The sequence below is a fragment of the Telopea speciosissima genome, chromosome 3, assembly GCF_018873765.1.
Source record: "Telopea speciosissima isolate NSW1024214 ecotype Mountain lineage chromosome 3, Tspe_v1, whole genome shotgun sequence".
Taxonomy (NCBI): Eukaryota; Viridiplantae; Streptophyta; class Magnoliopsida; order Proteales; family Proteaceae; genus Telopea; species Telopea speciosissima.
This window is the reverse complement of record NC_057918.1, coordinates 61,303,042-61,328,978: the sequence shown is the minus strand read 5'-3', so window position 1 is coordinate 61,328,978 and position 25,937 is coordinate 61,303,042. Positions and strand designations below refer to the sequence as shown.

At 40.2% G+C, this 25,937-nt stretch overlaps 1 long non-coding RNA gene across 2 annotated transcripts; it reads right to left on the bottom strand.

Moving 5' to 3' along the window:
* LOC122657126 lies at positions 1-25,937 on the bottom strand. 2 transcript variants are annotated; one of them, XR_006332218.1, is made up of 4 exons: positions 25,822-25,937; positions 22,568-22,681; positions 22,400-22,467; positions 1-217 (listed from the first exon to the last, which is right to left on the bottom strand). It is a non-coding gene; the product is annotated as an uncharacterized LOC122657126 (long non-coding RNA). The 2 variants fall into 2 exon arrangements; XR_006332217.1 differs by lacking the exon at positions 25,822-25,937 and having other exon boundaries at positions 22,568-22,726.

Below are 25,937 nucleotides of genomic sequence, written 5' to 3'. Positions count from 1 at the left end.
ATGTGTTTGGGGCCTTTCTTACTTGGGTGCTGGATGCATACAATACAAGTGCATCCAGGTCGATGCCGAGGATGTCTTGTAGTGGTTGCAACTGATGGTGTGCCTGAGTCACCGGCACCGTCTCCAAGGACTGCTGATGTGGCCAAAGCATCAAGGCCTGAAGGTTCTTGTTCCTGGGCTGATTTATGGCTTGCCATAATCCTCTGCTTTTTAAAATCTGTAAAAACAATTACAAAACCCAGGGGGAGAGGGGGGGGGGGGGGGAGGATAATCAGCTATATCTCAATGTCCATAATCAATCTTAATGAGACACTCCAATGACTGCAAAAGCATGATATCCTGATTCCCTAAGCAGTCTAATAATACCATGCATATTCAGAAAATCTTACATCTAGGTTGTCTTTTTTGTTTTAAGGTTTAACATGATTTCGGTATACAAGTGTTTTGTCAATATAAACAGAACTGTTTCTCTTCTCATGTGGTATCAACTAATAATTGCTACTCTTTAAGGGATCATAATGAATTTTGTTGGGACATCGTACCAGTAGGTAAAGGTGAAATCCCATCACAAGCCAAATGTAGTTGGGAGTGCAGCATACAGAAGATATCATATCAAAATAAACACTCTCCTCTAAAATTAGATCAGGTTATTCACATCATAATTTTCCTCAAAGAAGAACAAAAATGCTCAGTTTATTAAAAATACTTACATAGTTTTGTTAAATATAAACATAAAGTAAGCTCGGTAAAAATGCTATAATTCTGTTTGTGCATACTTCATGAATTTCAATGGCAGAAGTTTCTTTAATCTACATCATTTTATTGTTATGTTTTAGAGTAGAAGAAGAAGAGAGAAAAGCCCCAAGAGAGCAAACACGATTTTGAGTTGTTGAGTTATGTCTCAAACTAGAGACAAACTAGTTTATATTGAAAAGAATAGATAATTACACAGAGGTCCCCAACCTTATACAAATAACATAAAGAACATATAAAAGATGTGGTTATATACAAATATACCCCTGACTACTATTCTTAACACTCCCCCTCAAGCTGGGTGGTATATGTCATACTTGCCCAGCTTGTCCAACAAGCAGCCAAAATGATAAGAGCTAAGTCCTTTGGTGAAGATGTTGACCACTTGTTCATTTGTCTTCACAAAAGGAGTGCAGATAGTCTTTGATTCTATCTTCTCCTGAATAAAATGTCTGTCAACCTCAATATGCTTTGTCTTGTCATGTTGAACTGGGTTGTGGGCAATACTTATGGCTGCCTTATTATCACAATACAAGCTCATAGGTTTAACAGTCTCAAATCCCAATTCTTGAACAAGTTTCTTCAACCACAAGATTTCACACACTCCGTGAGCCATGGCTCTAAACTCTGCCTCTACACTCGACCTAGCCACCACAGGTTGTTTCTTACTTCTCCGGGTGATCAAATTTCCACCAACAAAAGGTACAGTATCCAGAGGTGGATCTTCTATCAGAAATAGATCCAGCCTAGTCAGCATCAGTGTATATTTCAATCCTTAAGTGACCATTTCTAGAGAAGAGAAGACCTTTTCCAGGGCATGACTTCAAATATCTGAGGATCCTGTAAACTGCATCAAGATGTCCCATCCTGGGTGCATGCATAAACTGACTTACCACTCCAACAGCATAGGCTATTTCAGGTCAGGTAAGGGAAAGATAGATTAGCTTGCCTAGTAATCTTTGATATTTTTCAGCATCCACAAGAGGTTCACCACAATTTTCCCCTAGTTTGTGATTCTGATCAATAGGGGAGGAGACTGGTTTGCACCCTAAGTAACCTGTCTCTGTAAGCAGATCAAGGACAAACTTCCTTTGGCAAACATTGATCCCTTGCTTGGATCTTGAAAATCCCCAGAAAATACTTCAATGGACCGAGATCTTTGATCTCAAACTGTCGAGCCAAGTAGAGTTTAAGCTTTAAGATTTCAGCCTCATTGTTTCCCATGACCACAATGTCATCAACATATACAAAGAGAGCTGTAATAGTGCTGTCCCTCTTTTGTATAAACAAGGTGTGATCGGCTTGACTTTGAGTGTATCCATTCTGTAAGATAGCTTGTCTGAACCTCTCAAACCACGCCTTAGGAGACTGTTTGAGTCCATAAAGAGCCTTCCTAAGACGACACACTTTTCCATTGCCACCAGGATGCTTGAACCCAGGAGGAGAGTGCATATAGACCTCTTCTTCTAAGTCCCCATGTAAGAATGCATTCTTTACATCAAGCTGGTACAATGGCCAATCAAGATTTGCAGCCACTAAGAGAAGTACACGAATGAAATTATGCTTGGCCACTGGAGCAAAGGTCTCCTGATAATCAATGCCATACACCTATGTATAACCCTTGGCAACAAGTCTTGCCTTATACCTCTCCACAGTACCATCAGATTTGAACTTGACTGTGAATACCCATCTGCATCCAACAGGAATTCTCCCCTTTGGGAGTTCAACAAGATCCCAAGTGTGATTCTTCTCAAGAGCCACCATCTCTGTATTCATTGCTTCTCTCCATTTGGATCAGCCATAGCCTCTGTTACATTCTTAGGAATAGATACAAAACTCGATCGAGTGTTGCGCAGAACCTGTTTTCTTCTCTTTTTGAACTTCAAGACTTGGCTGTGACTCATTTTGGCTTTGGATTTGAAGTTGTAACTTGCCGGAGAGTTGATTCAGCTACACATTTAAAGAATTCAGCTACACATCTTCAAGAATCATCTCAAAGTTGAAGGATTTTTCAAAGGTAAACTATTTTTCCCCAAATCTTTTTTTTTTTTAAAAATATTATTCAAACCTTGGTAGAATCATGTCATTTTAAGATATGTTACATAACTTTGGACGATCTATCACTTGATGGATTCCGAATGTTTTTCTGTTATTATTTTTTTTACTATATTTTTTGCAAAATAGAATGATTTTTTTGAAAAAAGAAATTGAAAAAAATAGGATGAATAGTGGTTGTTTGGAAGTGATTTTCATGTTGTTGGACAACTTTGGATGCTCTATAGCCTCATGGAGTCATTTTGTTTTTTCATCCATTAAAAAAATTATTTTATTTTTCAGAATTAAAAATATATTATTAAAATTTTTAAAAAATATATAATATTAAGGAAAAATACCTATTTTTGTTGGAAAATTATGTACAACATATGTACATAATGTCCAACTTCAAATGGTGTCAAATACATCATTACAACATAATGTTTTGTACTTTAAGGTATAAATATTTTTAATAAAAATTCTACATTTTATTTTTAATTAAGAAATAAATACTAGGGTTAGGGGATAAATAAGAGATAGCTATTTGATTGTTCTAGTAGCTTGACATTATGTTTAATAGTTACAAATATAATACTTTAAGTCTTTAATATATTACTTTAAGTTTGTAATAGAGAGGCCTGGTGTAGAGATACATGGAGGAGATGATAATGAATATAGGGCTTCAAGCGGTGAGTTTGAATTAGAGGTTGAGTGGAGAATGTACCAGCAGACTTTGGCAAAGAGTAGACAAAGTTTTCATTTTGAGAATATGAGAGCATATGAGCAAGCAAGAGGAGCTGGTGGATCTGGCTCAGCTGCACCAGAGCAACAAGATGAGAGGAGGAGAAGCACTGACACAAGACATACGTGAAGGAATGGGCACCAATGATAAAGAACCCATCGAGCTTGCAAACATCTTCCAGGAGGACTTTGATGATGATGAGGATCCTTTATTCCAGTGGGTGAGGGATCGTGGTGCACCTGATATGGATCAGCCTGGAGGTAGGCCCGACCCCCCCATTGCGTCCGTAACCGGTACAAATGTTGAAGACTATATATCATAAGAGGGGCGTGTGCATTCAAAGTCACCGAGAACTTTTGAGGCTGCAACAGGAAGTGCTGATGATGATGATGGTGATGGTGGTAGTGGTGGCATGCAGAGTGGTGGTTATTTTGATGATCATCATGAGGGGATGCCTGAGCAGTACCAGTATGAGGTGGGAACGTAGGCGGATCCTGTGCGTTACACAGGTGAGTCTCAGTTTACATATGCCACACAGGATCGATACCATAGTGCCCCCTCTACATATAAGAGGAAGAAAGGTCGCAATTAGTCACAGGCTCAAGATGATGACATGAGTATGCAGACCATGCTTGCAAGTTTCGGAAGCATGAGCATAGATAATACTAGTGAGCGTTAGTCGTAGCATTCATCTCAGCCTCATCATGACTATGATTATGTCCAGTAGAGCACCGGTTCCGAATATAGTGGTTATGGTCAATTCGGGCAGCTAGCACTTGAATTCGACAATCAAAGCACTAGGTCAGGTTTTGGGCCCATATTCCCAGTCCTAAATCAGCCACACCCATACATGCCTTAATATGACAGTAGCAGTGGATCTAACGCTGCCTCATGGCATCTGCTATACCCTAGGATAGGGGACTTGACATATGCTGATGACAACTCTTATATGATTGTTGTGGAAATTTGTGCAACAGTACATCAACACTATGTCATGGGAAGACTATGTGGCACTAGTGGGGATTGAATGCCTGATTCAAGGGAATTTTATGTGATGATAATTGTAACATTGTTAAACAGTTTGATGTATCACTTTAACATTTATAATGCTTATTAAGTTTTACTATTACTTGAATGTTTTGCTTTCTTTCTATTACTAAATTATGTCATTTATGTGTAGAGTAGGATATTTTAGTACGTCGTCGCCTACCAACATAGGGTTTGATGTAAAAGTCCTATTTGGACTTTGTTTTTGCAAGATCTGATAATGCCATTGTGTTTAAATGGCCTAAAATAGGCTAATACTAAGTTTCAGACCCAAACTAGGTCTAAAACCCACCGAGTTGAGGTTTCGAGTTCAAAAAAAAAAAAAATGCACCAACTCGATCGAGATCTCATGAAATCTCAGTTTTTCTCAGAGTCGAGTTGGGGTCAAGTTCCAAGTTTTAGTACCTTGGTTATGATTCCCATTCTATATGCTCTGGTAGGGATAAGGTTAGAATTGCCAATGGATCCCCGTTCTTCTATTTCGGGTAAGGGTAATGTTTGAGTCACTCCTATTTCTCTTGACTTTTTTCTTCATGTCCCTAATTTTGCCACTAACCTATTATCTGTATGTCATCTAACCAAATCCTTAAATTGTTGTGTCACCTTCTTCCCTTCCTATTGTCTTTTTCAGGATTTGGTGACGAAAAGGATCATTGGCAGTAGACGTGAGGAGAGAGGACTCTACCTTCATGAGTCTCGGACACCTACTTTGATACCTGTTTTGCTTACTACTCATTCTTATGTTTGTGGTCGGAGTGATAGTAGTACTATGGATTCTGTGATGCTTTGGCATCAACATTTGGGTCATCCCTCTTTTGTTGTTATGAGAAAACAATTACCACATTTGTTTACTTCCTTTTCTTCTTCACATGTTTTTTAGTGTGAACCAAGTATTTTCGCTAATCATTGTCGTTCATCTTATCTTTATTATGGTAATAGATCCACTGTACCTGTCAATAATGTTCATTCTGATGTTTGGAGACTTGCTTCCACTACTTCTTTGTCTGGATATTGTTATTTTGTTTCTTTTGTTGATGACTATTCCTGGTCCACTTGGACTTTTTTGATGAAACAAAAGAATGATGTTTATGATACTTTCAAAAAAATTTATCAGTTGATCTGTACTCAATTCAGTATTCGCATTCAAATAGTTCGTTCTGACAAGGGGGGTGAGTACATGTATGGGTGGCTTCAACAGTTTTTTACTGATAATGGAATTATTCATCAAGTTGCTTATGTTGACACCCCTCAACAGAATGGGGTGGCTGAGAGAAAAAACTGTCATTTGTTGGAGGTCACTAGAAGCCTCCTCTTTCGCATGCATGTTACTAAAACCTTTTGGTCTGATGCCCTTCTTGCTGCTGCCTTCCTAATCAATTGGATGCCAACTCAACTTCTTGGCTCCAAATCTCCTCTGGAAATCCTTTCACCTCAAGCTTCTGCTTTTTCTCTTCCTCCTAAAGTGTTTGAGTGTGTCTGCTATGTTCATGTCAACATATTAGCTTGAACAAAGCTTGACCCCAAAGCACTCAAATGTATTTTCCTTGGGTATTCAGCTTCTACTATAGGGTATTGTTAGTTTCAGTAGATGAAAGAAGAAGAAGAAGAGAGTTGCACCGTAAGCACACTAGGCTTCTCACGGTTCTATTATGATAGAATAATTAAAAGCAGTACAGCATAATAGGGTAAAGGGCAAAACAGGAAAGAAAATAAATCTCCTATTAGGAGTCTCGGGATTAGCGTTAGCGCTAATCCCAAGAGCCCCTTTCTCTACTTTTATTCTAACACTCCCCTTCAAGCTGGAGCATAGATGTCAAGCATGCCCAACTTGTTACAAATATAATTGATCCACCCATTCCCCAAAGACTTTGTAAATACATCATCTAGTTGGTCCCCAGTTCGAACATGTTGAGTGGAGACTAACCCTTCTTGTTCTTTTTTTCTCACGAACAAAATGACAATCTATCTCAATATGTTTTGTCCTTTCATGGAACATAGGATTGGAGGCAATGTGTACTGCTGCCTGGTTATCACTACAAACCCATCGGAGACGGATTTTGGAACTCCAACTCTTTTAGAAGTTGGCTTATCCACATTAACTAACATGTAGCATGAGCCATAGCTCGGTATTCTGATTCTACACTTGATCTAGCTACCACACTTTGTTTCTTGCTCTTCTAGGAAACAAGATTTCCACCTACAAAGACACAGTAACCTGTAGTCGATCTTCGATCTAATGGAGGCCCAGCCCAATCAACATCAAAAAATCCCTAAATCCTATTGTGACCATGATCATCATACACCAAACCAAGACCAAGGGACTTCTTCAAGTATCGTAAAATACGAATAACAACATCCCAATGTGAGGTGCGAGAGGATAGAAACTGACTCACAACACTGACAGCAGTGACAGGAAAAGAAATATCGGGTCGAGTAACTGTTAAATAATTCAGTTTGCCAATAAGTCTTCTATACTTCTCAGGATCATCAAGGACATCTCCCTCATTTGCAGTAAGCTTCAAGTTGTGGTCAATAGGAGTATCAAGTGGTTTTGCCCCCAACATTCCTCTGTGTAAGTAAATCAAGAACATATTTTCTCTGTGATACCAATAGTATTATCTCCAGTAATAACTATATCATCCACAAATACAACCAAGAGGATCCTCCCTGCACTGGAGTGGTGATGGAAAACAAAATAGTCACTATTAGACCGTAACATTCCAAATTCAAGCACAACCTCCGTGAAACGGCAAAACCACGCACGAGGAGATTGTTTGAGCCCATAAAGAGATCGCTTCAGCCTATAAACCAGAGGAGATTCCCCCTGAGCAACAAACCCTAGAGGTTGCTCCATGTAGACTTCCTCGTGGAGATCACCATGAAGAAAGGCGTTTTTAACATCCAATTGATGTAACTCCCAATGATGTGATGCAGCCAGAGAAAGTAACAAGCACACAGAAGCCAACTTCGCAGCAGGAGAAAAAGTATCAGAGTAATCCACCCCATAAAGCTGAGCATAACCCTTAGCAACAAGACGAGCCTTCAAGCGAGCTAGGGAACCAACAGGATTCACCTTAACAACATAAACCCAATGACAGTCAATGGCAGACTTACTTGAAGGTAAAGAAACAAGATCCCAGGTAGAGTTCTCTATAAGTGCAGCCGCCAACTCCTCTTCCATTGTTGTCCTCCAGCCAGAACTAGATAATGCCTATGTGATAGACTTAGGAAGAGGATGAGTCTCAAGAGTAAAAAGGCAAGCACGAAACGAAGCAGACAAACCAGAATAAGAACCCACATTTGACATAGGGTGTCGAGTACAACAATGAGTACCCTTACGCAAGGCAATAGGTACATCAAGATCAGATATAGGAGCAATAGAAGTACTTACATCAAGATCCGGAGTGGAAGAGGATGGTTCAGGCACAATAGAGTTAGGAGGACCAGGTTGTGGTGGTGGTGCTCCACGTGGTTGCCGACTGTAGACAAAATGAATAGGTGGAGCTGGTTGTGGTAGTGGTGGTGGAGTTACTTATAGGGGTTGGGGAACCTCCTGTCGAAGCACAGTTGTGGGCACGACATTATCCAACTCAGAAATAGTAAAAGATTCATCATGATAAGATGTAGACTCAAAGAATGATGACACATTAGTAGTAACAAGTATTTACCCAACGCAAGAGAATAACATCTATACCCTTTCTGAGTACGAGAATATCCAAGAAAGAGACATTTTAGTGACCTAGGTTCAAGCTTAGACAACCCAGGTTGGTGGTCACGAATGAAGCAAATACACCCAAATACCCTCAGTGGTAATGGAAACAAGGACTCAGAAGGAAATAAAACAGAATGAGGTATTTCATCCTTTAATACAGAGGAAGGCATCCTTGTGTGCATATTAACAAACCTACTCACACTAAACTTGATCCCAAATTTCTCAAGTGTCTCTTTCTTGGGTATTCTTCTACTACCAAAGACTACAAGTGCTATTACCCTTCTTCTCGTCGGTGTCTTCTCTCTAAGATGTCACCTTCCTTGAATCAGTCCCATTCTTTGCCCCTTCTCAGCATCCTCTTCATGGGGAGAACTGTGGAAGTGAACAGTTTGCTGATATTCCATCTTCTTCTCTCCCTCTGTCTCCTTTTATGCTTGACATTGGAAAACACAGAACTGTAGATGTGGTTGACACTGCTGATCAACCAAGTGTGGATGATAACAATGCAAAAATTGTTGCTAAAAAGGAAGCGGTTGTGTACAAAAGAGGTGAATGCTTGAAAGGAAAGAAGACCTGCTAAGAGTCCTCTTTGGATCCACATCCTGAGATCTGTTCTCCTCAGTCAGGTGACATCCCTTCTCTTCCTTCTGATTTAGACCTTCCTATTGCAGTTAGAGAAGGGAAAAGAGCTTGTACTAATCCTTATAGCCCAGTTTGTTTCCTATGATGCTCTTTCTCCTACAGGTCTTGCCTTTAGTGTTGCTCTCTCTTCTATTCCAATTCCCAAGAATGTTACTGAGGCTATGTCTGGCCCAAAGTGGAGACAAGCTATGTTTGAGGAGATGATGGCACTTGAGAAGAATGGTACTTGGAAATTGGTGGATCTTCCCAGGGGGCGTGTCCCAGTTGGATGTAGGTGGGTGTAGACAATCAAGTATAAATCTGATGGTATTGTTGAAAGATACAAGGCAAGGTTGGTGGCTAAGGGGTACAGTCAAGTCTATGGAATTGACTATCAGGAGACATTTGCCCCTATGGCTAAGCATAACTCTATAAGTTATATTAGTTAGATGTGAAGAATGCCTTTCTTCATGGAGACTTGGAAGAGGAAGTGTATATGCAAACCCCTCCAGGATTCAAAATACCTTCAGCTGAAGGGAGAGTGTGTCTCCTCAAGAAGGCACTATATGGCCTCAAACAGTCACCAAAGGCATTGTTTGAGCGATTCCGACAGGCTATTCTGAAGAATGGATATTGCCAGAGCCAAGCTGAACACATTCTCTTTACCAAGCGGGGCAATGGTACCATCACACCTCTTATTGTCTATGTTGATGATATTATCGTCACTGGAGATGACATAACTGAGATAATTAAACTGAAGATCTATCTGGCTCAACAGGTTGAAATGAAAGATCTGGATCCCTTGAAGTATTTCTTAGGAATTGAAGTATCAAGGTCCAAGAGAGGAATCAACATATGTCAACGGAAGTTTGTACTTGATTTGTTGATAGAAACAGGGATGTTAGGTTGCAAACCAACAAGTTCTCCTATTGAGCAAAACCACAAACTAGGAGAAGATTGTGGTCCCTCTCTTGTTGATGCAGGAAAGTACCAGAGACTAGTAAGTAAGCTTATCTATCTTTCCATGACATGCCCAGATATTTCTTATGAAGTGGGAGTGGTGAGCTAATTCATGCATTCTCCCAAGAGTGGCTACTTGGATGCTGTGTATTGCATTCTCAGACATTTGAAGTCCTCTCTAGGGAAAGGACTGTTGTATGCCAAGCACAATCACTTAAGAGTGGAAGGTTTCACTGATGCCGATTGGGCTGGATCCATCACAGACAGAAAATCTACCTCTGGCTATTATACCTTTGTCGGAGGTAATTTGGTTACATGGAGAAGCAAAAAACAGCCTGTTGTAGCCAGAGCCAATGCAGAGGCAAAATTTAGAGCTATGGCTCATGGAGTGTGTGAACTCATATGGTTGAAAAGACTAGTTCAAGAATTGGGGTTTGACACTGGAGGCCCTATGAGACCCTACTGTGATAACAAGGCAGCCATCAATATTGTTCATAATCCAGTGCAACATGACAGAACAAAACACATTGAAGTGGATCGACACTTTATCAAGGAGAAGATCGACTCCGGCTGCATTTGTACCCCTTTCATGAAGACTAATGATCAATTGGCAGACATCTTCACCAAGGGGCTTACCTCCCTTCAGTTTGGTACCCTCTTATGCAAGCTGAGAATGCATGACATTTATTCTCCAGCTTGAGGAGTGTTAGTGTTGGAATATGTAATCCAGAATACCGTTGGGGTATTCTGGTCTTTTTGGGGTAGTTTTATTCTTCTTATGTTTTTTTTTTTTGGGTGAATAAAGAATATAATTACTAAAGAAAAATGAAAGGCCCCCAAAGGGGGAATACAAGAGCCCAAGGCTAGGAGAGCATTAGCTAACAGGAGCTAGAAGAGAAACATTAGAGAGACCCCAGGAGACAACAATAAGCCTGTTCCTTGGGGTGTCCTTACAAAAAGAGGGAGGGGCAGACAGCAGCTTTGAGGAGATTTCAAAGGAAATGGAATCCCATATCTCCTTGAAAGGTACGCGATTTGGAGGTCCATTTCCTAATATTCCTCTCCATCTAAATGTGACTAATAGCAGACAAAGCCATCTTTCCCACCGAATCACACACGAGTTCCTCCATAGGTCATGTCAACCCAAATCCATTCTCTAGAGAAACCGAGAATCCTTCTTTGGGCAGCCAGCATTTGGAGAGGATGCCTTTCCATATGGCCTTGAGACGGGCAATCAAAGAACAGATGAGCCGAGTCTTCCGAGTTGCTCCAACAAAGGCAAGAAGAATCGACACCTGGATGTGCCGCTGCGAAGGAGCTTGCATAGGAAGACATTCAATGAAGACCCTCCAAGCAGTGAAGCAAGGTTTAGGGATGTGATGCCCGAACCACGTGCTTCCTCCAAATAGCCATCGGACCTTTCTGCCGAATAAGGTTCCAAGCTCCTTTAGAGGAGAATGCAAGAGAGCTGTTAGCATTCCAAGAGACACTATCTCCCCTGGTAGGCAACCTTCTGGCGATAGATCAAGCTCACTCCGGATAAGAGATAATCATGCGAGAGGAGGTTGGGGGGAGCCCAGTCATCAAGATGGATAATATCAGCCACCCGAGCCTTCCTATGAAGACCCGAAGCATAGATAACCCTTGGGGTGACAAGGTGGAGTAATATTCCTTTAGGGTGCCAGTTGTCCAGCCACAGAGAGGTGGAGAGTCCATCTCCAATGTGATTGTGGATATGACTTTGAACAAGATGACGAGCTTCTAGGATCTTGCGCCAAACCCAAGAAGCCTCGGAGGAGACAAGAATATCCAAATAGAGTCTTGCGGAGGAGTCTCGAGTAAACCCACAACCCAAATGCTCTTTTTCTTAGAGGCTATCTTCCAAATGAGCTTGATAATACCAGCCCGGTTGGCTTCTTTGATCCTTCGATACCCGGCACCACCCTCCTTTTTTGGGAGGCGATCAAGCCCATTTGAGAGGGTGGGAGAAACCTAGGCGTGTCGAGCCTTTCCGGAGGTAAGCAAAACAAGGATTCCAGGGACTTGATGGATGCTTCGGCAACCCATGATGCCGGACCAAGATGTAGGAAGCTTCTAGGACAGATCCGATGAGGACCAGCTACCAAAGATAGGAGAGGAGCTTGGCTTTCCATAATCAAGCCTTTTCTCGATGAGATCCAACATGGGAGTGCAGTGATGAGCAGAGAGCCTGGCCGGGATCAAAGGGAGACCATACTGACGCGCATGGCCTTCAAGGAATCCAGAGTCCAAGAAACTCCTTTTGTCCAATTCTGAATACCAAAGAAAGAAGATGAGGGATTTGTTAGGATTGATGCGGAGCCCTGGCTGGCATGGAATTGACGAAGACAAAGCAATATACACTCGAGCGAGGCTATGGAGGCTTTGGAGAAAATCATCAAGTCATCTGCAAAAGCAAGGTGGGTAAGCTTTAAAGCTTTGCACTTAGGCATAGGAGCAATGAGTTGCTGATCAAGACAGATCGCAAATGTCTAGAGAGGACTTCCAAAGCCAAGGTGAACAAGTAAGGAGATAAAGGGCACCCCGCTGAATGCCTACAAGAGCACCAAAGTAACCTGCCGGGCTGCCATTGAGGAGAACAGAGAACTTGGGAGAGGAGATGCAGTGAGTAATCCAGTTAACAAAAGGCATAGGGAACCCCATCTTGAGCATAACTTGAGAAATGAAATCCCATCTGAGAGAGTCAAAAGCCTTGTGAATGTCAATCTTCAAGAGAATAGAGGGCGAATGATTTTTCCTGTCAAACCCTCTCACTAAGTCATTGCAAAGGAGGATGTTGTCAGAGATGTTCCTGCCTGGGATGAAAGCTGATTGGTTTTCACTGGCCAGCAGATCAACAACACTCTTGAGTCTTCTGGCTAAGATCTTTGCAATAAACTTGTAGATGATATTGCAGAGAGAAATGGGCCTATAGTCATTCATCAAGGATGCACCCTCCTTCTTCGGGATAAGACAAAGGAAAGTGTGATTGACCCCTTTAATCTGACTGGGGTTAAAGAAGAAGCTGACAATGGCTGCTATTAGGTCTTCCTTTATGATATCCCAAGCAGCAAGAAAGAAGCCCATGCTGAAACCATCCGGCCCTGGAGCCCCCGAGACCTTGAGAGAGTGAATTGCATCTAAAATCTCCTCTTCTTTGGGGATAAACTCAAAGCTTCCAAGTGGCTGGCAGGAATAAACTTGTTTAGCAGTTGACTTTGCAGAGGAACATGATCCGGAAGAGGAGCATTGAAAATGTCACTGAAGTGTTTAACAGCCAGCTCCTTTATATCCTTGACAGTGGTAGCTATAGAGCCATCATGGGAAGTGAGCTGGATGATGGAGTTAACATTGACATTTGCCTTGACAGACCGATGGAAGCCAGCATTGTTTGAGTCGCCTAAATCAAGCCATTTGATTCTTCTTATGTTATTAAGTGTAAGTGGGCTATGTGGGTTTTAGTCTCACATCGCCTAGTTTAGTCTCTTTGTAATTTCCCCTCTATTATAAATAGAGGGACTTACCTATCAATGAATACAACAAGTTATTATTCTCTCATTCTCTCTTTTCTCTCTTTTCTCTCTTTTCTCTCTTCTCTTCTCTCTCAAGTTACTGGCTACAGGTCTTAGGTTATCTACATGGTATCAGAGCTAGGCAACCAGTAACTGATTCTCTCTAAGATTGCCGATTTGAGAGTCGTTCCAAGTTTCTCCGATTAATGGAGAAACCCTAGTTCATAAAAGGAGAACTAGGGTTTCGATGAAGATTTATCACAACTGCGTTTTGATGGTGCGCATCCCCTACTGCCGCTGCTCTTATATCTGGTGAGAGTGCTCCCGTTTGATGGCGTGCATCCCAGTTTAGGTTTCCACTCTCTTTGCTGGTTGCTGGCAACGATTCAAAACCCTCAGGAAAACCCAATCTGAATTTATGTTTTCTGTTTCTGATTTTCTGTTGTCGATTGCTAGTTGGGGCTATCGTTTGAAGTCGATTTTTCAGATCCTGATTTGTTATTTGTCGCTAGTTTGATGCTATTGGCTTACTGGTTGGTTTGTTGTTATCAACGTACTGGTTCGATTGGTTGCTGCTGGTTTGATTGAAGCTGTTCTTCCACCATCCTTCAACTGAACAAATATCTAGCGCTGCTTCCCCTTTTGAAGTGTAATCCTCTTTAGTTGTGAGAAACCAGTTGGAAATCATATCTGGTTCTGAGTCCTACTGCCAGATTGGAGTTGCAGGATTTTTGTTTAATCTTTGACCTTCTATTTGGAGTTGCGTGGATTTTGTTTCTACTGCAAACATTGCTGGTTTCGATGGGTTTCTTTGCCTCTGTTTGGCAATCTCTTGTTTATCTCGTTTGTGGCTGGAGTTCAATCTCTTTCCTGAAGGTATTCAAGTTTTCGACCTCTTCCCAAAGTAACAGCTCCCATCGAAACTCCTATTGCTGAGTTCTCATGGCTGAAAGCAGACTTGGCTCTACCGCCCTCCATGTTCCAGCAAACTATCGAAGGTTGAAGAAGACTTATTCTTATTTGCTAAGAAGGACAGCTCTTGTTTATTTACTATATTACCCCTCCTTTCTCTTTTTATTCCACTTAGCCTATATTTTACAGCCTTCCTAGTTTGTCCCCTTACAATAATTTTAATTCCCATCATGTCCCATTGCCTCTTTATCTACCAAATGACCCCTTGCAAAATTCTGGTTATTTACGGAACTGCCATTACTTTTTCATACATTCCCCTATTTGACTACCCAATTGACCCTTGAAAATTCTGGTTTATTACCAGTTTGCCCTTTGGCTTGGATTATATTTAAAAGTGGATTTCCACCAAATTACAGCCATGCCATCCTTTTTTCCAACACCATTCCCTTTCAATAATTCTAATTCCCTTCATATCCCATACCTTTGGTATTTACCCATAACACCTTTGGAAACTTTTGGTAAATTATAATTTTGCCATTCCTTTTTAATTACCCATAGCACCTTTGGAAAATTCTGGAAAGTTACGTTTTTGCCATTAAACCTTACATCATCTCCATTATTTGTTCACGTGTACTACTACACGTGAGGGGGAGATTATGTACAGTACACCTGCAGACATTGTAGAAGCAGAACTTGCAGGAACACTTGGTGCAACACATAGAAGATCAGAGTTTTCACCATTGCCATTGGGTATCTACTTTGTTATTGGGTTGAGTTTGCCGTAAGGGGGAGATTGAAGTATTGAAGAGTATTGAAGATATTTGGTTGTTGCCTATTTGAGGACTTTCAGTTGGATTGATACAGTTTTTTTTTTTCTACTGCCTGATTCAGTTTGTTTCCGCTGCTTGCTGCCCTAGTTATTTAACTTCAAGATTTTATGTCACTATGATAATCTGAGATTCATCACTGGATAGCTATTGAAGATCGTTGAAAGCTGCCCTTTTTGGAACCATTCCAATCCCGGTTTGCTGATCATGTCTGTCCGGGTTTTGAAGATCAATTATTTCAAGATCTTCTAGGTTTATTTAGGAGCTGCATTCATCTGTCAAGCTGGATTCTGCTACAACTTAGTTTATTCCCATTTTGTTCAAGTTGGGCATTAATACTTTGTATGCGCCAACTTGAGGGGGAGTGTTAGCATTATTATGGAGTTCTTTTTTTTCTTTAGTTCAAGCTGGTCTTCTTTCTTTGCTTATTTGTATAATCCAGCTTGAGGGGGAGTGTTGGAATATGTAATCTAGAATACCTTGGGGGTATTCTGGTCTTTTTGGGGTAGTTTTATTCTTCTTATGTTATTAAGTGTAAGTGGGCTATGTGGGTTTTAGTCCCACATCGCCTAGTTTAGTCTCTTTGTAATTTCCCCTCTATTATAAATAGAGGGGCTTACCTATCAATGAATAAAACAAGTTATTATTCTCTCTTTTCTCTCTTTTCTCTCTTCTCTTCTCTCTCAAGTTATTGGTTACAGGTCTTAGGTTTTCTACAGTTAGAGTTGTTAGAAGTTATGTAACAAGGGTAATTTAGGAACTAGCCTTTTGTCTAGTTGCCTTATTATGTATTTTCTCTTTTTTATCCTTTTTTACCTTTTACCTCCCTAGGGTGGTGGATGTAATATTTCTATTAGTTCTATTGAAGTAATATAGAAGTGTGGAGATGTCTCTCTAACAATAAGAATTACAACCAAAATATTCTCCTCTTCCTTCTTGTCTCCTTCCTCGCCTCTCTTCCACTTCCTCCTTCAACTTCTTCTCCCTCTCTTACTTGCTTTCCTAACCTAAAATCCAACTGTAATGTGGTTACATGGAGGAGTAAAACACAACCAGTTGTAGCTAGATCCAGCACTGAGGCAGAATTTAGAGCCATGGCTCATGGGGTGTGTGAACTCATATGGCTGAGGCGGTTGATTCAAGAGTTGGGATTTGACACCGAGGGACCTATACGGCTTTATTGTGATAACAAGGCCGCTACAAGTAATTAAGTATTTCTCATAATCCCGTGCAACATAACCGAATTAAGTACATTGAGGTTGATAGGCACTTCATTAAAGAAAAGTTGGATTCTGGTTGCATTTGTACTCCCTTTGTGAAGACAGGTGATCAAGGGGCAAATATCTTTACCAAGGATCTCATTCCTAACCAGTTCAGTACCCTCTTATGCAAGTTGGGAATACATGACATTTATTCTCCAGCTTAAGGGGGAGTGTTAGAGTTGATGTTATAAAGGGTACTTTTGTAACTCGCTTGCTATAAGTCATATTAAGTTGTATTTTCTATCTTTTGTTCTTAATTCCTTTTACCTCCTTAGGAAGTCATATGTATTTTCAAGAATGTTGTTAATGAAGAAAATAGGTGAGTGGAGATGTCTCTCCCTCACAGTTGATTCTGTCCCAACTCTCTTCTTCATCTTTCACTTGCTGTGCCTGTGAATCTTGTTCTATTGCTTGAATCGATCAATTGATAGATTCTAATTATTATACCATACAATATTTGCTGAGTAGAATTACTCCAAAATCATAGAAACACAAAACTGTTTCTGACTCAAACGGTATTTTGGAACAGAAACATTGTCATACAATCCCTAATAGGCTACGTTTGGTAATATTCTTCGTCAAGAATGGGTGTTATTTCCCAAAATGTTCTTTGTTGTTCTTGGCCTGGATCAGTGTTCTTTATCTGTAATTAACCGTTTGACAAATCTGTTCCAGAACTATTCTGAGAACAGTTTTGAAAAAACTACGGTGTTTGGTAAAACCTGTTATTACTCATTCTTCTCAAGCAAAGAATTGCAGGCCAGCATTAGAAAGTAGAAAATTTCATCTACTGCTGAAAAGCCAGTTTTTGTTCTTGAACTGGGGGTTGACATTTTATCATTTTGGAATTTTATTTTTTAACTATTTTTATTGGATTCAAGTAGGAGATATTTGCTTATTTATGAATAATATCTCAAGTAAATGACATACAAAAGCATTTACTTAAATGATATTTGGCATAAATAAGTGCAAGAACCTGGTCCGATACCAATTAAACTAGTGCAAGGCGCCTTGCACTAAGGCGGCAGTCGCCTAGGCGATCAACTGTTTCTTGTCCATGGATTATCCACTCTGGTGCCTTTTACCACATGACCGGTACTGCCAGTCTTTTCTTCAAATATTCTCCTTGTTATGGTAAAGACAAGGTTCAAATTGCTGATGGCTCTATTTCCTCTGTCGCTGGGAAGCAGTCCATCGCATGCTCTCCCCCTCTGACTTTAAATTCAGTTTTACATGTTCCTAACTTTATTACAAATATTATTTAATTAGTCGTCTCACTTCCAACCTTAATTTAAAGTGACTTTTTTTCCCGTCTCACCATCTTTTTCAGGATCTGGTAACGAGGGAAAAGATTGGCTCTGGTAGGGCTCATGGTGGTTTCTATTTGCTAGACGAAGCTGCTTCATCTCCTCGTCATGCTCCTCAGATAGTTTCTGCTTCCGCTCCCGTAGTTTCCCCTGAATTACTTCTTTGGCATAGACGTTTAGGTTACCGTCCTATGGGTACTTTAATCAAACTTTTCCCAATTTATTTTCCAAAGGTATTCCCCTGCAACCTATCTGATCAACCGGATGCCTATACGTGTTCTTGATTTTTTCTCACTTATTCAAGTTCTCCAGGGATCCAATACCTTCACCAAAGGTATTTGGATGTGTCTATTACGCCCAGACCAACCAGCATCCAAGTTAGTTGGAGCCGCGTGGATTGAAGTGTGTGTTTGTTGGTTATTCTCCTACCCAGAAGGACTACCGGTGTTACCATCCGTCGACTCACTACATGTATGTGACTATGGATGTTATTTTAATCAAGTTGCGCCCTATTTTTCTCTAGCATCTCGTCAAGGGGGTGACTCTCCATGGTTTGGTGAAGATATGCCTGATATGCCTTCCTCTTGTTGGTAAGATAATTCTCTTGTCCAGGGGGAGACTCAACCCATTGTTGTTGTTCCTCCCATTGTCCATACATATACTCGTCGAGCTCATGGGAAGCAAATAGACACCGCCATCGCTGCTCCAAGCCAACCAGATCCTCATGCATTCGATCCACCATCTCCTGGTAATCTCTCTCCACAATCTCCCATTGTTTCAGATCCTTCTTTAGATCTTCCCATTGTTGTCTGTAAAGGGGTTCGAGCTTGTACGCAACACCTTATTTCTCAGGTTGTTTCGTATGAGTCTCTTTCCCTCTCATACCATGCTTTTGTTTCTTCTTTGTCTTCTATCTCTCCCTAAAAACTGGCAGGAAGCTCTCCAAGATCCATAGTGGAAGGCAAACATTATTGCAGAGATTCAGGCTTTGGAAAAAAAATGGCATTTAGGATTTAGTTTTCCTTCCTCCTCAGAAGAAGACAGTAAGTTGCAAATGGGTGTTTGCTTTCAAACAGAATATGGATAGCATTGTGGATAGATACAAGGCCTGGTTGGTTGCTAGGGGATTCACGCAGACCTATGGTCTTGACTACCAGGAGACGTTTTCTCCTATTGCAAAGATGAACACTACCTGTGTGATTTTGTCGTGTAACCTTGGATGGGAGTTGCAGCAACTAGACATGCAAAATTCATTTCTCCATGGGGAACTAGAAAAAGAGGTATATTTGGATATCCCTCCTGGTTTTTCTACTCAGAAGACTCATGGGAAAGTATGCAAGCTGAAACGTGCTTTGTATGGATTAAAGCAGTCCTCACGAGCTTGGTTTGGAAAATTTCATGGTGTGATGATCTCTTTTGGTTACACACAAAGCAATACTGATCACACCCTCTTCATCAAGAGATCTGGATCCAAGATTGCACTTCTTATCGTCTATGTGGACGATATTTTTATCACTGGCAGTGACACTGTGGAAATTTCTCTTCTCAAATCATATCTTGGGAAGGAATTTGAGATCAAGAACCTTGGAAATTGAGGTACTATCTTGGTATTGAGGTTTGTCCGTTCTACCAAAGGGGTGTTTCTCTCTCAACGGAAATACACTGGATTTGTTATATCAAACTGGCATATTAGGGTGTAAACCTTCAGACACTCCTCTTGAAGCAAATGTTCGTCTCTCTAGCAAGACTAGTGACTCTGTGGATAAAGGGCAATATAAGTGGTTGGTTGGAAAGTTGATCTATCTCTCCCATACCTGGCCAGACATCTCTTTTGCTGTCAGCATGGTTAGTCAATACATGCATGACCCTTGCACTTCACATTGGTAAGTTGCGACCCATATATTACGGTACTTAAAGCCTGCCCCAGGCAAGGGAATTCTTTTCTTGCTCATGATCACTTACGGGTGGAAGCCTTTACCTATTCTGACTGGGCCAGCTCTCCTGATGATCAACGGTCTACATCTGGTTACTATACTTTTGTTGGAAGTAACCTGGTCACGTGATGGAGCAAGAAACAGACTGTCGTTGCTTGCTCAAATGCTGAAGCTGAGTTTTGTGCCATGTCCCATGGCATTTGCGAATTAATGTGGCTCCAGGGATTGCTAAAAGACTTGGCTATTCCTACATCTTTACTTATGATGCTTTACTGTGACAACAAATCTGCTATCAGTATTGCTCACAATCCAGTCCAACATGATTGCACAAAGCATGTGGAGATTGACTGCCATTTCATCAAAGAGAAGCTGGAACAGGGACTGATTTGTACTCCATTTGTCCAGTCTGGAGACCAGTTAGTTGATGTTTTTACTAAGGGTTTAAGTAGTAAAGTGTTTATCCTCTTGTGTGCAAGTTGGGCATGTATGATATCCATGCACCAACTTGAGGGGGAGTGTTGTAATATGGGGTATAAGAGTAGAATCGTCCTTGAGGTTTATTTGGTGTTTCCCTAAGGGCTCTATTGCCTTTGTACCATATATCTCATTATTATAAATAAAGGTGGGCTGGTGTCTCATAGACACAAGTCACAATTCCCAAAACCATCAACTGATACTAACCGATGCGTATCTTATTTTTAAGGTACCGATTTGATACCTCAGAAAATTTGGTATTCGTACATGTAAAAAAACCCCATCCTACATATATACAATCAATTCACTGCACTTGTCTTGTTGTACTTTATTCTCCTTTATATACATGATATATTTTACATATTACTTATTTATAGTGTTTTATGCTTCAAAATCGTATTTTACATATATTTTAAGCATTTCCATATGTTTCTTGACTATTTCCAAATGTATCTAGCATATCTTGTGTCTCTTTGATACGATACGTCTCTTAAAATCACCCTTCCAATACCCCACATAGAGAAAACCAGCAACCTGTTAGATTAAGTTCCCAAAGCTTGGAGTTAATCCAACGGCCAGATTTGGAGAAATCAAAAGAATACCAAATTAGAAAGTTGCTGAAATTAGAAACTGAGATTTAGTAACAACAGAAATTTAGTGACTAAATCAAAGAATAGCAAGTGAAAAGCATATTAAAATTCAGAATAGATTTAGTAACCAAACCGTACCAAAAAAGAAACTAATCAGATTTAGTAACTTGCTGGAAATAGAAGTAAATGGGACAACATTGTTGTAACAGCATCAAGACCAGGCAGCAGACTGCCGACAAACAGGGACAACTCAACTCAGCCTTATCCCAACTAAACAGGGTCGGCTACAGGAACCCTTTTTCTCCATCCAGCTCTATTCAAAGCCATACTTGTGACTAGTCCTAAGCTAGGAATGTCTTTCCTCACCACTTCTCCTACAATCAGTTTAGGCCTACCCCTGGTTCTTTTAGCGCCTTCAATCTGAATCAAATCACCCCTCCGTACTGCAACATTCAAAGGCCTCCGTTGCACATGTCCATGCCACCCCAAACGACTTTCTCGCAACTTATCATGTATCAGAGCTACTCCTAAATTAGCTCTAATTTGTTCATTTCTTATTTTATCTTTTCTAAGCCAACAAACAGAGACACAATGGACTAATAGAAGGTTGTATCTGCAGTAGAAATCGAGACCTGAAACTAAGAGGAACAATGACAACAGTTAGAAATTAGAATAGCAGTTCAAAGGTTAAACAAAAAAAAACAATAACTTGAATGCACAAGATGGAGAAGTAATCAAAATATGGCCTGAGGTGAAGGAAGAAAAAGAAGATAAAAAAGAAAGGGCTAAGAACTAGGCATCCCAACTAGAATTTGACCAGCATCTCACCAGTCTACTTGGCTTCCCACCGAGATACCTTAGCATCCCACCAAAGTTGCCATTACATCTCATAAGAGCGAACTGTATCTCACAACAAATCACAGCAAAGAGCTACAGTTTTTGTCAAAATCGTTGGAGGGCCTAGGCCCTTCTCCTTTATTTATAACTCCATAGCAATCACTACAAAAAAAAAGAAATACCCATGTATGGTAGGAGGGATCCCTTACAACTTAAGGCTCTTCAACATAGAAGCAATTCGAGAACATTACAAAATAGAAACTAACTACTTGATCTCATATAGGACTTATATCCCTAATATTTGGGCTTATAGAATTGGCAATTACAATAGAAAACCCCACAATACAATCCATTGGACACTCGAATTAACCCTAAGTTAAACCAAAATTAATCCATAGGTTCACTTGGACCCAAAAAACTAAACCAAGCCCAAAACAACAGGCCCATCTTCTCTTCTTGCTGGAATTCTGCATTAGCGATGTTATATTATTATTATTTTTTTAATCCCAAACTATTACATTTCTATCTGATCAATTTTTGCATAATCAAAATGTGCTCAGCATCATAAGGTTGGCCATCAGAGGTGTAACTGTGTAAGTTAATACTAAAGAACTACTAAGCAAAGTCCTTCCACAGCTTTGATCCTTTTTCTTTTGGAATTAAAAATTCTAACACCAAGGTACAGTAGTGGCAATTCCAGCATGTGTAAGGCAATACCAGAGAAATGAAAGAAATTTTTAGGAACCCTATAGCTTCTACCATGCAACTTAGGAAACAAACTGGCCCTCTGTGGAATGAAATCCAATTCTTTTGATCTTAGTATGGAATGATAAAGGAAAGTAGAGGTTGCCTCATACCCATATTCAATCTTAGAAGATTTACCAATTCCTTTGGGCTCATCTCATTTGGTGCAGAACATGAACTCCTGAGACCATGTCATTAACCACAAAAAATGGAGAAATATGCTTCAGTCAGTTCCTCTCTCCACATAAAACCCCAAAAAGGAAAACAACCCTCTAACTCACCTGTTTGGATCCCAAGAATTCTCTGCACATGTCCATTTTGGAGGAAGAAGAGCATCCACCGGAAGCCTTCTCCATTTGGAGCAACTATCACACTGAGCCCACTGATCCTGTTTCCTGGAAGACCAAATTCAGGACACCAAGCATTAACTTTATGGATTGCATTAGATACCAATGAACAATGGGGATAATCTTTTATATATATATATATATCCCAGTATGGACCCTACTACTTATGAATATTCAACTAAATCTGCACATCCAACATGTATATATAAGATTGCTAAAATCTTATTTATATTGAAAGAGTTATGTACCGGTCAAACTTAATTCGGTGTGCGCGAATGCTGTCAAAATCTCTGTGAATGAAAATAGTTTTTTGGACATCAAAACAAATGAATATTTTACCGCACTTTTGGTTTTTAGCAATGTTTTACCATAATAAGATTTATGGAATTTTTAGATTTGAGAAAAACCCCTAGCATTAGAAAGTTGAAAATTGCACCTATCGCCGAAAATCCAGTTTTTGTTCTTGAACTGGGGGGTTGACTTTTTTTCCTTTTGGAATTTGATTTTTTAACTATTTTTACTGGATTCAAATCGGGGGTATTTGCTTATTTATGAATAATATCTTAAGTAAGCATTTACTTAAATGATATTAGGCATAAATAAGTGTGTTTGTCCTGTGTCTGTTCTGGTTTCTAGCATAAGTGAGTGCATGTCCTGCTTTCCCACTAACTGAAACTCCTATTTGGACTTTGTTTTTGCAAAATCTGATAGTGCCATTGTGTTTAAATGGCCCAAAATAGGCTGAATACCAAGTTTCAGATCCAAATTAGGTCTTAAACCCCCCGAGATGAGGCTTCGAGTCGAGAAAAAAAACAAAGTGCACCAACTCGGCGAGATCTCGCCGGGATCTCGACTCGACTTGGTTTTTCAAAGGTCTGAGTTGGCACCGAGACCTGAGTTTTCGAACCTTGTTATCTCCAAGCGAAGAAAAGAAAAAACCCCATGAGCGAAGAAGAAGAAGAAACTCCTGAACGCTAGCACGCCAGAACAACAAAGACTTCCCAACACCATTAAGAAAAACAAGGCCATGCCTGCAATCGCTTGATACCGGGGGCAGTTTGTTCAGCATAAGAGGGATTGTGCTCACCAATCTGGGAATATGTACATACCAGAACTGTCCCAAGGACTTTTCTTAATTTTTTCTTAATCTATCCTAATCTTAGGGTATCCAATTCGAACTGAAAGTCTTTAAGAACTTCTTCGAAAGCTTCTAACCAAGCAGCATTTCCGTTTAATTCATGTATTAAATCAATAAGGGGATTAATACTATGAATCTGTAGATAACTAATTCTATTGTCTAAAACACGAATATTATGCTTGATATTTTCTATTTGAGTCTCCTGTTGCTTAATACACCGTTCAAGTAATTGAATACGTTTAAGAATATGAAGTCTAAAAAGAGCAATAAATTAATCTTTTGAGAAAAAAGTTTTCTCTGATTCTTTAATTCAGAAAGAGAATGTTGATATTCATATAAATGTTTAATAATTATAGGAGCTTCAAATAAAGAACGGTTATAATGAAAACGAAAATCTAAGAAAGCTATACTTTTAAGAGAATCAACAATCTCTTCATTAACTAGAATAAATCTTCCTTCAATTGTCGCACATGATAGTAAATCATAAATTTAGTGCCAAGAAAGACTTACATATGGATATTACAATGAGAATCTGGATGAGGAGAAAAACAGAAACACACCGCTTCAACTACAAGATATTGTTCATACAAGAACTCGAATCCAGGAGATAAGTGATACACCTCATAGATGATATAAAAAATCTGACTTGAGTTCATACACTCTTACTAAAACACTCAAAATTAAAATCACTCTTGCAGAAAGTAAAAGCACACTCTTCTAAACTGCTTGATAGAAAATAAAACACATTTCTTCGAATATAGCACACTCTTCTAGATCTATTTACTCCTCCGGCATTCCCAAGTTAGCCCCCCTATGCTCCATCATCTCTCATGGTTCTTGGACCCCCCCCCCTCCCCTCTTCCCATCATCCTCTCCTTGATCTGGAATTCCCTTCCCCCCCTCCCCCCACCCAGCTCATGCGGACAAGGTTATTTGGCTCCCCTCCCCTAACGGCCTTTTTAGCTTTAGATCTACTTGGAACCTTGTTAGAACCCAAACCCGTACTGTCCTATGGCACAAGCTAGACTGGTTCAAAGGTCACATCCCTCATCATAGCTTCCTGGCCTGGAGAATCCTTACCCTTTGCCTTCCTCCTTCAACGAAGAATCCCTGTCCCCCCTTCTTGTATCTTCTGTTGGAGTGGTTCCGAAGACATTGACCGCCTCTTCTTTGCTTTCCCCTTTACCTCTACCATCTGGAAAAAAGCCCTTTCATTTATCTGGCCTCGCAGTAGGAGACCCCTCCCTTCCGCTAGAGAGTAGCTTTGGCTGGTCATGACTTACCCTGGCTGCTCTATCTACGACACTATTGTCAAACTTGTGTTTGGCGCAGCTCTTTACCACATTTGGATGGAGAGGAACCTTAGGAGATGGACCTCCAACTCTCGTTCCTTTGACTTGATTTGGAAAGCCTTCTTTTTGGATGTTTCCTCTACGCTTAGTTTTTCGCCTCATAAGGCTTTTTTGGATTCCCCAAGGAACAGGCATATTGTTGTTTCCTAGGGTTTAGATAGTGCTCTTTTACAGCCCCATTCCCCCCCTTAGTTGTGTCGGAGGTCTGTTTCTTCCCCCCCCCCCCCCTCTCTCTCCTTTGTATATTCTCCCCCCCCCTCTTTCCCTCCTGCCCCCCTTGGGCTTTGGTAATAGATTTTTTTATTCACCAAAGAAAAAAAAAAACATTAAACAACAAGATCTCCTTGCAGACATATCAATCAAATGGTATGGTCAGGCTGTGCCGCATGCACATCAAAGAAAATTTTTGATGTCATCAGTAGTAACAATAGTACTACAAGAAAATAAGACGTTGAAACTTGAGAGTTGAAATTATATATTTTTTAAGGGTAGATACATAAAAGTAGAAATAGCTTATCACATAAACATCTAAGACAAAGAAAGTAAGGAAGAGGGTGATAGAAAAGTACAATATACAAAGTGTATCCAGAAAAGAGCAAGAAGACAGAAAACAGGACCAAATCAAAACTGTGAAATTAGAATTGCACGGCTTTGCTGAGTTGTGTGCTTATAATAAAGAGAAAAAACCATGAACTTACCCAGATGATCGGGTTCTCTTCCCAACAACTGGGGCTTCCTGTTCCCAGAAATAACATCAAAATATAAGAAGGATTAATCACCAATATCTGAAATAATGAGGATGAAACAATCTAAG